General features: G+C 40.0%; 1 pseudogene; it reads right to left on the bottom strand.

Moving 5' to 3' along the window:
• Positions 1-295: 295 nt before the first annotated feature.
• Positions 296-1,264, bottom strand: LOC123796715 (olfactory receptor-like protein OLF4; annotated as a pseudogene).
• Between the last annotated feature and the right edge of the window lie 12,149 nt (positions 1,265-13,413).

Genomic DNA, 13,413 nt, shown 5'->3' with positions numbered 1-13,413 from the left:
TCTGAGAAGAAATTATTCTCAACAGCTTCATTTAGTCATTTTAAAAAGTGAGAATGTCCAAATAGTTCACACCCAAAGTTAGGAATGACATTAAGACCTAGGAAAATGACAAAGGGAAAAATCTCTTGGATATCAGAGATATCACAAAGCTTAATAAAATGAGTTACATATATTGTACAAGACATTGAAATTGAAAACATAGAAATTCTAGGAAATAAATTAAAGAAGCAAAATCTATTGCACAATATACATAAAAAAATCACAACTTCTGACTCTAAGGCATTGGGTCCTGAGATCATGGGCACTTCTTTAGGCCTCAGAAAATTGGCCCTTTTAGAACTGTCATCCCAGAGAATCTCATAAGAGCCCTCTTTATGTCTTTGTTCCTCAGGCTGTAGATGAAGGGGTTCAGCATAGGTGTGACAACTGTATACATCACCGAGGCCACTGCACTTGAATGGGAGCTCTGGGTAGCAGCAGAGCTAAGGTACACTCCTAGGCTCGTACAATAAAATAAGGAGACAACCGACAAGTGTGAGGTACAGGTGGAAAATGCTTTATACTTGCCCTGAGCTGATGAGATCCCAAGGATGGAGGAAACTATTTTAGCATAAGAGTAAAGGACCCCAGCCAGGGGAGCACCCCCCAGCAGCATAGCTGCAAAATACATCACAATGTTATTAAGAAAGTTATCAGAACAGGCAAGTTGGATCATCTGATTGAGTTCACAGAAAAAGTGGGGGATTTCTACCTTTGTACAGAAGGACAGCCATGACACCATTAAGCTTTCTAACAAGGAATGCAGGACACTTATGATCCAGGACACCAGAACCAGCAGTCCACAGAGCTGGGGGTTCATGATGACCATGTAGTGCGGGGGCTGACAGATGGAGACAAAGCGGTCATAAGCCATCACAGTCAGGAGTAATACATCTAATCCTGAAAAGAGTATGAAAAAATACATCTGTGTGATGCAGCCCGCAAAGGTTATGACTTGGTTCTGAGTCTGGATGTTCAGCAGCATCTTGGGGACAGTGGTGGAGGTGAAACAGATGTCTACAAAGGACAGGTTGACCAGGAAGAAGTACATGGGGGTGTGGAGGTGGGAGTCAGAGCTGACGGCCAGGATGAGGAGCAGGTTGCCAAGCACAGTGATCAGGTACATGAAGAGGAAAAGCCCAAATAGGAGAGGCTGCAGTTCTGGTTCCTCTGAAAATCCGAGAAGAAGAAACTTTGAGATTGCTGTATTGTTTCCTTGGTCCATTAGTGGAGGTGACTACCAGCACAGGGGAAATAATATGATTAATTTTCACATAAATGGACATTGTTCACATTGTGGAAATGTTAGAATTAACATTTTCCAGTCAAGAAACTAATTTCAATACTTTGTGAGTGGATGTGCACCCTTTCAGAGGATTCCCAGTTCCTCTCTGATTAGGGATTTCCATCACAGTATCTAATGTTCCCCAACAGGTCAGATATTATAGTTTTAATAAGAAATTATTTCATGGATTTGAGGAAATCTAGAGTGTCATCCATGTTTCCAGAAATTTCTAGTCATAAAGTAGAGGGTGTTTTCAATAATGGTGATAGGATAGAAGCAGATATAAAAATTGAATAATCGTGAGATGGGATCAGATGTTATGAAAAAAAACAAAAGCTGTTTAAAGGAGAGAGTGGATGAGTTGTTATGTTGGGTGTTCTGTCAAGACTGGCTAAGAAGGTGACATTTGAACAGAGATCTCATGGAAGAGAGAGTGGAAGATAGGAGGTCTTCCTGGCAGAGGGAATGGCCAGTGCAAAGGCCTTGAGGAAGTGCTTCTGTCAGAAAATCAAGGCTCAGAAGGAAGCCAGTGTCTTGAGGGGAATGGACAAGAGAGAGTGATGAGAGGTGGTGTCAGTGAATTTCCTAGAACCATGTGGCCTCACAGCTGCTTAAATTTCAAGACACAGCGACTTCCTCTTCCATACTATGTACCTCTTGCACTTTATGATCTGGTTGGAATAGCATTCTGTCCATTGTACATCCCTCCTTAATATCACCTGTTGATTGAGTTTGGCCTGTGTATTATAAGGGTCACCTTGAAATAGAGGATCCTGTGTATCCCTGCTCTGAGGACTGCACTCACTCATCTAGGTACATACACTCATGTGCGCGCACACACACACACTGTCACATACAGACAACACAGCACACCATGTCCTCCTGGTGTGTGTTATTCTATGTCCTTCTCACCCCCCCACCCCAAAACTGTTTAGGATATGAATGCATACACATCATATCACCTTTCCCATAAGGAATGTAGAGATAGTACCCAGAAATTCCTATTCGTAGCCTCCCAGGGTCAAATGATCTGGGGGCTCCATTTTGGAATGGACACTTTTTTGACCTGTGTGTAAAGAAACATAAATAATTGTGTTCAATAGCCAGAGAGAGAGAGAGAGAGGAGGAGGAGGAGGTGGAGGGAGGGAGGGAGAAATGAGATGGACATAAAGAGTAAAATGATCTAATAAGCTCAGTTGTTCTGAGAGACTGTAGGAAGGAAAGCTTCCTTGGTGCTGGTGGCATCCAGTCCTGGTTATATCCCATTTATACCCTGCAAAAATAATAAAAGAGTGAAAATAAATTGCCCAAAAGGCAAAGGTAGTGACATCTTTCTGGTGTAAAACATCTTACAGAGTGAATATCACAAAAGAAAAATGAATAAAGAGAATAAACCAACACTTCACAAAATTAGGCATTTTTTTTTAAATCAGATAGCAGTAGACCTGTTTTTTCTGTGCCTAGCCAATATTTATTTGACCAGTTGGTTTTTATTTGGTCCAAAGTGGATCAGGTGAGCTCCTTTATCACTTTTCCTATGTGACATCTTTTTATGATTATTTGTCATTCCAGCCTTTGTGTTTTAGTCAGTTTCTTGACAAGTCCCAGGAGCACATCTAAATCTAATGGTTCTGTTCTTTTCCAACATGCAAAGGCCTCCCCAGACTCTGTAAGATCCTACACACCCCATGGCAATCTACCCTCTTACTCGGAAATCTCTTCATCTGTCAGAACATAAAGAGAACTTATGATAAACACAGGTGTCTTTCAATACATATGAATTGAAAATGTGTAATGTGTAAGTGTGCATAGCACATTATAATTTTAAAAAACAAAGACTTTTGAAAGACAGAAAAACAGTGGAAATGCACTTAGGTTAAGCAGAATGGCTCAAAACAACTGTCTGAAACCAAATAAAAGGAAGTCCCAAAACCAAAGAGGTTTAAAAGAGTTATAATTAAATGAAATTGACAATGGTACGAATCTAAATTAGATTGCCATGGACTTAAATAATGAATCATGGAACACTACATTAGAAACTAAGCATATACTGTATGGTGACTAACATAAAATAATAAAAAAATTATTATTAAAAAAAAGATTGCCATGGACTTGGGAATAAAAGAATATGAAAAAACTCTTTTAACGTGGAGAGAACACAGTATCTAAAATTTTAGTATCATGTAACATAAAGAGATATGGGAAAAGATTGCTTTGCTTATGGAAGGTAAAAGTGTCTCTCCGTCAAACGTAAAGAAGAATCCTGTTCAAGTGATGGCATTTCTATTTTAGAAAGATATATGCTTGGGGCGCCTGGGTGGCACAGCGGTTAAGCGTCTGCCTTCGGCTAAGGGCGTGATCCCGGCGTTCTGGGATCGAGCCCCACATCAGGCTCCTCCTCTATGAGCCTGCTTCTTCCTCTCCCACTCCCCCTGCTTGTGTTCCCTCTCTCACTGGCTGTCTCTATCTCTGTCGAATAAATAAATAAAATCTTTAGAAAGATATATGCAAGTAATGAGCCATGGAACTTTACATCAAAAACTAGGGATGTACTGTATGGTGACTAACATAATATAATACAAATATTATTATAAAAAGAAAGATATCCAATAATAAAAGGACAAAAGGAACAATAAGGAATACAGACTTGAATACTAGTTGGAACTATGTATAAAGGATGATTCGTGAGCAATAAGTATGCAGAAGGACATTCACTTTCATTTTGAAAGCAGGTATTTACAAGTGAAGAATATTGAGGTGACAGATTAATTCTTTGAGCAAAAACAAAACAAAACAAAACAAAAAACCCTAGAAAAAGCAGTGGAGGCAATATATTATTATTAACTTACAGACTTTACCACACAAAATTTATACACTCTCACACATTCTACACAAATATGTCTACACAGACATAAAGAAGCAAATTGGCAAGTAGCTTAATTGGTGAAATAAACAGCAATGCTTTGCTGAAAGATCACAAAAACAAACAAACAAAAAACCAGGAATAAAACCACTCTGATCCCACTATGCAAACAGCAAGGACTCCCACAGATAATTTTCAACAGAGAAAGTGGGTGGCTAGCTAAGCCAGCCCATGTTCAGGCTCACAGGTACTGAGGTTAATTGTAAAGGAAGCTCATTAGCTGACTATTTTTCACATAATACACGTAAAACATTTCATTTGAATATTTGAAAGAGGAGGTACTGTGATATGTATGCTTCATAAACTGCTCTTACATAGATGTACTTACAAGAATTCTTTCCTCTGGATTTTCTGCTCAGTATGGAAATGGAGTCTAATATGTCCCATCTTAAATATGAAGAGACATGTCCTCACTTCACTGTATCCCTCAAAAGCTAGTACTTGACTTTTCTACTCTGGTTAATTGCAAAGATCCCTGGTCTCAGGTTCCACTTTTAGGCTTCCTGTGTCCCCTTTACTAGGGTTTCCATTATTATGATTTAGTTATTAACGCTGAACCTTGCATTTCTGAATACAATATCCACTTCTATTTTTAGCATCATAAATACATAAGTGAATAAATCAATACATTTCTTAATCAAGCCAGCAAACAGCCACAGCAAACCCTCAGCTCTGGATTGGGCTGGACTGGCCCTCAGGTGACTTCAGGTAAACACTCTTGACTTTCATTCTCTTGACCTTCTCCTGCAGTCCCTACTGGGCAGTAAAACTCATCTTGATAGGGTCTCTGAGAGGAAGGTCCTTACATGGAAATCAAAATACACTACATCAAAAATGAATGATGTACTGTATGGTGACTAACATAACATAATAAAAAATTAAAAAAAAAATACCTGTCTGGTTGGTAGATGATGAAGGACGGAGCTCTGTCCCCAGACAAGAGAACAGGAATGGGTCAGACTACAGTGCCCCATCCAGACTCAGGACTGCACAAGAGACGACCAGGTCTTGTCCAGCCCGAGGTTACCTGTGCTGTGGGACTGCAACAGAGGAGTATTTACAGCTGGTTCGGTCTGCTCATTAGGCACATTTCCCTCTGTTCCTCCCACCTGTAGGCACATGATTTCCTTGCAGGACACTAGTGTGGACAGAACGGAGAGTTTTCCTGTTGAATTTCTGTACCCAGGAGACTGGATGTTAAGCCAAATGAAGTCAGCTTTTCTTACTCTTTTTCTGTGACTTCTTCTACCTTTCAGAGATCTAAACTCCCAGCCCCTTATCCCACTCCTGAGGGAACATTTTCTCTTGTTTAAGACTGAGGAATAGATCCTGACTAGGTCCCTAAGGTCCTTCAGCATTGACTAGTGGTGGAGACATAACCCCTGATAGCTCTAGGAAGTTACTTTTCCCTTTTTCAACAAAGATGATAAGTTTGTTCCTTTAATATAAACCCCTGGACTCTATACTCCTTGGATTCATGACAGTTTTGCCAAAACATGAGGAATTTCACACTTCTATCACAAGTTCAGAGCTATGGCTTAAAATGTCACTATAAAATATCTGCTAATTGTAAGAGATATATTTTGCTCAGTTGTGTACTATATCTGTGTTTAGCACCTTATAGGAATCGCCTGGTTCAATTTTTATAGTAGTCCATTCTGTGAGGAAGCACTAGTGTGAACCCCATTCCCCATGGAGAAATGGGGCTTGAGGAATTCAGTGAGCTTCTCAAAGTTATCATTGCAGAAAAGGATGGGTGCTGATTGTATTCTCTCAGAACGCTCCCAGTTTTCAATCTCTGTGCCAGTGGTCCCAACCAGACGTGGTTCTTTTCCCCTGGGCACATCTGGCAATGTCTGAGGGATGCTGCTAAACACCTCCACTGAGCAGGACAGCTCCCAACACAGATAATGACCTCACCTCAAAGGTCATATTGAGAGTGTGAGAAAATGTACTCTAGACCAGCACTTCTCCAACTTCAAAGTGCATGTGAATCACCTAGGATTCTGGCTCAAATGCAGATTCTGCTTTAGTAGGTGCTGGTGGGCCCAGGAGTTCAGCATTTCTAACAAGCTCTTGAGTGATGTCGGTGCTGCAGGTCGTGGTCTATGGACCACTCTTTGAGTAGCAGGACTGTCATCCTGTTAATGAGTAAGTGCAGGTGGTTGTAGGTCTTCTTTACAAAAAACATCATGTTTGCATAAAATGTTGAATGACTAGTATATCCAGGCATTCTAGTGGCTGAGATAAATTCTGTGTTTATTTCTTTTATATAATTACCCTTGAGTGACACCAAATTAAATACTTTTAGAAAAGACTTTCTAGTATGCAGAAAAAGAGCCGCTTTAACTGGTCCACATTCTAGTACCTAGAAAATTTGAATATGTTATTTTTATAGGAAGAGAGAGATTTAGGTAGTAAATGGATTAAGGCTGCTAATGAGGTGACCTTAAACTAAGACTGGCCAAGATTATGCAGACAGAAGTAATATAATCACCATGCTCCTCTGAATGTGGGAGAGGGAAGCAGAATAGTTGCATCAGAGAGAGAAGTGAAGATGCCACATCTCTGGCTTTGAAGATGGAGAAAGGGCAATGAGCCATGAATGCTTGTCGTTAGAAACTGTGATAGGAAAGAAAAGAGACTCTCCTGTAGCATCCAGAAGGATCCAGGCCCCGCAAACATCTTGATTTTAGCCCCCTGGTTCTGACCTTGAAAACGGTAAGAGCATAAATTTGTTTCTTTGAAGCCTATAGTAATTTATTATAGCAGAAATAGGAATGTAATACAGACATTTATCCAAAAAAATTGTTTTGGAGTAAAGCAAATTTTGGTTTTCAATTAATTCCTTTGTCTACTCTTGGGTAAGGGTATTTTGTGTTGAAATCCAATCTTAACTTAAGAAAAGAAAGAATAAAGTCAAATTGGAGCTTCTGCTCCATTGCTGGAATGGAATGGAAAAAGTGAATTCCCCATTGCTAAAATACACATGTGACTTACTTACTTAATTACATATGTATTTTGGAAAGAGAGAGAGAGAGTGCTGGGGAAGGGCAGAGGGAGAGGGAGAGAGAATCCTTAAAAGACTCCCCACTGAGCATGGAGCTGATATGGTGCTTGAATCCATGCCCTGATTTCATTCCGGGATCCAAAATCAAGAGTCGGACCCTTAACTGACTGAACCACTGAAGTACCCCTTTTATTTATTTTTAAATTTATCTCTATGCTCAATGTAGGGCTTGAACTCATTACCCTAGGCTCAAGCAATGCATGCTCTGGCAGCCTGGCTGGCTCCGTTGGTGGAGCAGGGGACTCTTGAACTCAGGATTGTAGGTTTGAGCCCCACGTCATTGTAGAGATCACTTAAAAATAAAATCTTTATGGAAAAAAAATGAAGTTGTTCTTGTTCCACTGACTGAGCCAGCCAGGTGCCCTGTGCCATTACATTTAAATATGAATTCCTTATTTTACTTTAATTTATTTACTTAGTTTTTTATTATATGTTTTTATTTTATTTAAATTTAATTAGCCAACGTAGAATACATCATTAGTTTTTGATGCAGTGCTCAATGATTCATCGGTTGTGTAACACTCAGTGCTCATCACATCTTGTGCCCTCCTTAATACCCATCACCTTGTTACCCCACCCATCCACCCCCCTCCCTTTCCGGAATCCTCAGTTTGTTTCCCAGAGTCCATAGTCTCTCTTGGTTCATCTCCCCCTCTAATTCCCCCCCCTTCAGGTTTTCCTTCCTTCTGCTGAGGTCTTCCTTGCAATTCCTTATGTTCCACGTGTAAGTGAAACCATATGATAATTGTCTTTCTCTGCTTGCTTTATTTCACTTAACATAATCCCCTCCAGTTCCATCCAGGTAGATGCACATTTTGGGTAATCATGCTTTCTGATGGCTGAGTAATATTGCATTGTATATATGGACCACATCTTCTTTATCCATTCATCTGTTGAAGGGCATCTGGGCTCCTTCTACAGTTTGGCTATTCTGGACATTGCTGCTATGAAAATTGGGGTGCATGTGCCCCTTCTTCTGCCCCTGGATTCTGTTTTGGGGGGAGGTTTTTGATTACTGCTTCAGTTACCTTTCTGATTATGGATCTATTCAGATTTTCTACCTCTTCCTGTTTCAATTTTGGTAGTTTGTTAGTTTCCAGGAATGCATCCATTTCTTCCAGATTGCCTGATTTGTTGGCACATAGTTGCTCACAATATGTTCTTAAATTTTCTGTATTTGCTTGGTGTGGGTTGTGATCTCTCCACCCTTTCATTCATGATTTTTTTTTTTAATTTCAGTCCTTTCTCTTTTCTTTTGGATAAGTCTGGCCAGAGGTTTATCAATCTTATTAATTCTTTCAAAGAACCAGCTTCTACCTTCATTGATCTACTGTTCTTCTGGCTTCTATTTCATTAAGTTCTCCTCTAATGAGGGCATGAGCAGACACTTCTCCAAAGAAGACATACAAATGGTCCACAGACACATGAAAACATGCTCCACATCACTTGCCGTTAGGGAAATACAAGTCAAAACCACAGTGAAATACCACCTTATACCAGTTAGAATGGCAAAAATTAACAAGACAGGAAACAACAGATGTTGGTGAGGATGTGGAGAAAGGGGATCCCTCTGACACTGTTGGTGGGAATGCAAGCTGGTTAAGCCACTCTGGAAAACAATACGGAGTTTCCTCAAGAATTTAAAAATACAGCTACATTACAACCCAGCACTTGCACTACTGGGTATTTACCCCAAAGATACAGATGTAGTGAAAAGAAGGGGCATATGCACCCCAATGTTCATAGCAGCATTGTCCACAATAGCCAAACTGTGGAAGGAGCTGAGATGTCCTTCAGTGGATGAATGGAGAAAGAAGATGTGGTTCATATATACAGTGGAATATTACTCAGCGATCAGAAAGGATGAACATCTCTCATTTACATCGACATGGATGGACCTGGAGGGTATTATGCTAAGTGAAATAAGTTTATCAGACAATTATCATATGGTTTCACTCACAAGTGGAACATAAGGAATAGTGCAGAGTACCAAAAGGGGAAGGGAGGGCAAACTGAATAGGAAGAAATCAGAGAGAGAGACAAACCATATGAGACTCTTGACTGTGGGAAACTAAGTGAGGGTTACAGAAAGGAGCAGCATGGAGGGATGGGGTAACCACGTGATGGGTATTAAGAAGGGCACAAGATTTGACAAGCACTGGGTGTTATATGCAACTAATGAATCAGTGAACATTACATCAATAATGAATAATGTACTATATGTTGGCTAATGAAATAAACAGGGCTTCAGAGGGGAGGGCGGTGGGGGAATGGGATAGGCTGGTGATGGGTAGTAAGGAGGGCACATACTTCATGGTGCACTGGGTGTTATACGCAACTAATGAATCATCGAACTTTACATAAAAAACCAGAGATGTACTGTATGGTGACTAACATAATATAATAAAAATATTATTATAATTTAAAAAATAAACTTAATTAAAAAAAGAAAGAAGGAAAAAAATGAACAAAGGAAATTTGGGGTCCATACTGGAATGGCAATGTTCTACTGTGATTTACACAAACATAAAAAAGTCTAGTCAATAAACAGAGAGACAGAGAGTGAGAGGGAGGGGGGATAAATGAATGAGGGAGAAGAATGCTCTAATAAACTCAGGTGGTCCCTGAGAGACTGTGTGGAAGGATCATCTCTCTTGTTCTGGCAGCTTCCCACCCCTGATTACATTCCATTATGCCCAGCAAAAATGATAAGAGAACAGAATAAACTTATTTAAAAGACAGGGATATCTTGTGTATTTACACAAAATTTTTTCAATAAAAATGTAAATACGTGTCGATATTAACATATATATATTTCTTTTATGTATCCTAGACACTTGATTAAAGGGATATACCAACACTTCACAAAAGGAAGTATACACAATACAACAAAAGTTGGGCATTTTTATATCAAGCATAGAAGACTTATTTTTCCCTGTACCGCCGTCATCATTATTTGACTGATTCCTTTCTATGTGGTCTGGATAGGGGATGAGGTTAGCCCCTTTCTCCCTTGTCTTATGTGACATCTTCACATTGTTACTCTTGGGCTTTGGGTAAAGAGCTCCCTTTGAGGAACCTAAAGGGCACCTCTAATCCTTATTCTTAATTTCATCCATGTGCAAAGGCCTCCCCAGACCATGCTCTATAAATCCTGCCCATAGCATGACAATTCTCTCTTTATACTGAATAACTTGCTTCATAGGATGATGCTATGTGATTACACGCATGTATTATTTCATTGTCCTCTGTCTACACTGAGGCAATGCAACACCCAAGAGAGCAGGGAATTCACCTTCTGTGTTCATTTTTGTTTTTCCACAAAATTATGTGAATATGTTTCATACATAAAGGTGTAAGACTATGAAAAGTTACAGAATCAAAAGAATGGTGGGATCACAAAACCAGGTTAAAATGAGTAGTTTCTAAATAACTGTCGTAAGTGAAATTGTATGAGAAATCAAAACTAATTGAAATAGGATATAAAATAGCAATGTTTAGTGATATCAACCTGGATTAATAATTAAATTGGGGAAGACCTAGACATGAAAGAATATAACATATAATGTTCCTAGAATGTTCTGGCCCATGGCAGATATTCAGTTTTTATTTGTTAAATGAGTTAGGAATTAGGTCTCAATGTATAAGGATGTTTATCACAGGGCAAGGTTGTATTTCCATTTATTGGAAAAGGTTGAATTGCTCAATAAATTGTGGCAAATGGGATATCCTTCTGGAAGAATATGAAATCGGTTCCCTCCCTCAGACATTTTACAAAATTTGGAGGTATTATGACATCAGGGTAGGTGTGACCATACAATATAGTAGAACATCAAGAAACCTACATATAGGGGCGCCTGGGGGGCACAGCGGTTAAGCGTCTGCCTTCGGCTCAGGGCGTGTTCCCGGCGTTATGGGATCGAGTCCCACATCAGGCTCCTCCACTAGGAGCCTGCTTCTTCCTCTCCCACTCCCCCTGCCTGTGTTCCCTCTCTCGCTGGCTGTCTCTATCTCTGTCAAATAAATACATAAAATCTTAAAAAAAAGAAAACTACATATAAAATTTACAGGTGGGCAACATCACTTAAATAAAGCAAAAAACTCAGAAGGAAGAAGACAGGTATATTTAAATAAAATTTAATTTTTGGGGGTCAAATTATGTTCCAAAAGTCAACTGAGATGCAATGATCTGAAGAACTCATTTGAAATGCTGATAACTGGAGAAAAAAAAAAAGCAGTAGAAGGGGTATAATATATGGGCATATAATAATAAAGGCCAATAAGAATGGTCATAAAATATATGATGTGTGCTGAAACTGAGGGATAGTTTAAGAAAACAACAAGAGGGCTGTCTGGGTAGCTCAGTTGGTTCAGCATCTACCTTCAGCTTAAGTCAGGATCTCAGGGTCCTGGGATCCAGTCCCACGTGGGGTTCCCTGCCCAGTGGGGAGTCTGCTTCTCCTTCTCCCTCTACCCCTCCCCACCACTCATTCTCTCTTTCTCTCAAATAAATGAAAATAAAATATTTTTTAAAAAAAGAAAACAAGAAATGTCTCTTTCACCAGCAGCCTGGGGAAAACCTTACAGAGCTGTTACATTGTTTGTGGTGGAAACTTGTAAACTGGTGGCCAAAGGGTTACTATGAATTTGCTACAGGAAGTAAGTGTTACAAGGGTGAAGGCAGAAGCTGAAGGCAGCTGTGTTCCAAATACTGATGTTCTTCACCCCAGGGCTTCTCTGTCTCTGCACCGCGGACATTCTGGTCAGAGCTTGCCTGGGGTTGGGGGGTGTGCTGTGCATTGTGGGGTATTTAGACATTACCTCCAGGCACCCCTCTCCACTGTGGCAGAAGAAGCTGGCTCCAGAGTGTGATCAGTGACCCCCCCCCCCAGGGGACAAAATCACACCCGATTAGAGCCACACATTGAGTTTAACAATCTCAACATAGTTTTTCTAGCATTGCAATAATAGCAATTTAATGATAAATAATATGAAAGACTTCAGAAGTGTGAGTAGCAGTCCCTCTGTGAAATTGACATTAGCACTGATTAAATTCATTAAATACTTAATCAAGCAAACCAACAGAGAGAACACTTGCTCTGGGCTAAGTTGAATTGGCTCTCACATGGTGACGGGTCAATATTCTTGGCTTCCATTCTCTCTGACCCTGTCATCCATGCTCCACTGGGGTGTTGGACTCACCTGGCTGGGTGTGTGACAGGAAGGTGTCCTTGTGGAAGTCTGAATTCCTTCCTGGACAGCAGATGATACAGACTAAAGCTCTGTCCTCAGCCAAGACAGCAGGATGGAGTGAAGCATTGGCCTCCAGCCAGAATTAGGACTCGGAACAAACAGACAAGAAGCATGGCTCTTCCCGTCCAAGGTTGCACAGACTGATGGACTGGGGACGAGGAGGTATTTACAGCTTCCTGTGTCTGCTCATTAGCACATGTGCCCCTTGTGACTCCAGACTCTAAGCACATAAATCCCAAGTGGAGAAGTCCTCTGGACTGTAAGGATGTTTCCCTAATGAATCTTAGTCCCCAAAAGACTAGGTTAGAGATCAAGTGAATCCAGTTCTTCTGTTTGTTTTACTCCATTTCCTTGACCTTGCCCCTTTCCTAATGTATAAATTTCCTAACACTTTATCTAAGCTTCAAGTTATAATTTTCTCCAAGTCTAAAATAGACCGAGAAACACACCTGGGTTAGGGCTCTTTATCTTCAAAACATTGACATGTGGTGGGGACACAGCCCTGCTGTCTCCAGACAGGGTCTATTCTTTTCAATAAGGCAGAGAAGTGGGTTCTTCTGATAATAAACCTTGACCACTACACACATTGGCTTCAAGACACATTTGCCATTACAGTTAGGAATTTCTTACTTTATACAAGTTAAAAGCTGCCCTTTAGTCCCTTGTTATAAAAAATGTTTATTATAATAGATGTATTTAGATTTTTAAGTACTATATGTGAGCTTATCGTATTATAGGGATTTTTGATTTAATATTTATAAACATCTTATCCCTGAGGATGTACATTTATGAACTCCAATCTACATTGTAGAAATAGTGCTTGGCTCTGCCTAGTGATCTGTC

The sequence above is a fragment of the Ursus americanus genome, chromosome 14, assembly GCF_024610735.1.
Source record: "Ursus americanus isolate L20-20 chromosome 14, mUrsAme1.1.p, whole genome shotgun sequence".
Taxonomy (NCBI): Eukaryota; Metazoa; Chordata; class Mammalia; order Carnivora; family Ursidae; genus Ursus; species Ursus americanus.
This window is presented reverse-complemented; position numbering and strand designations above follow the sequence as displayed.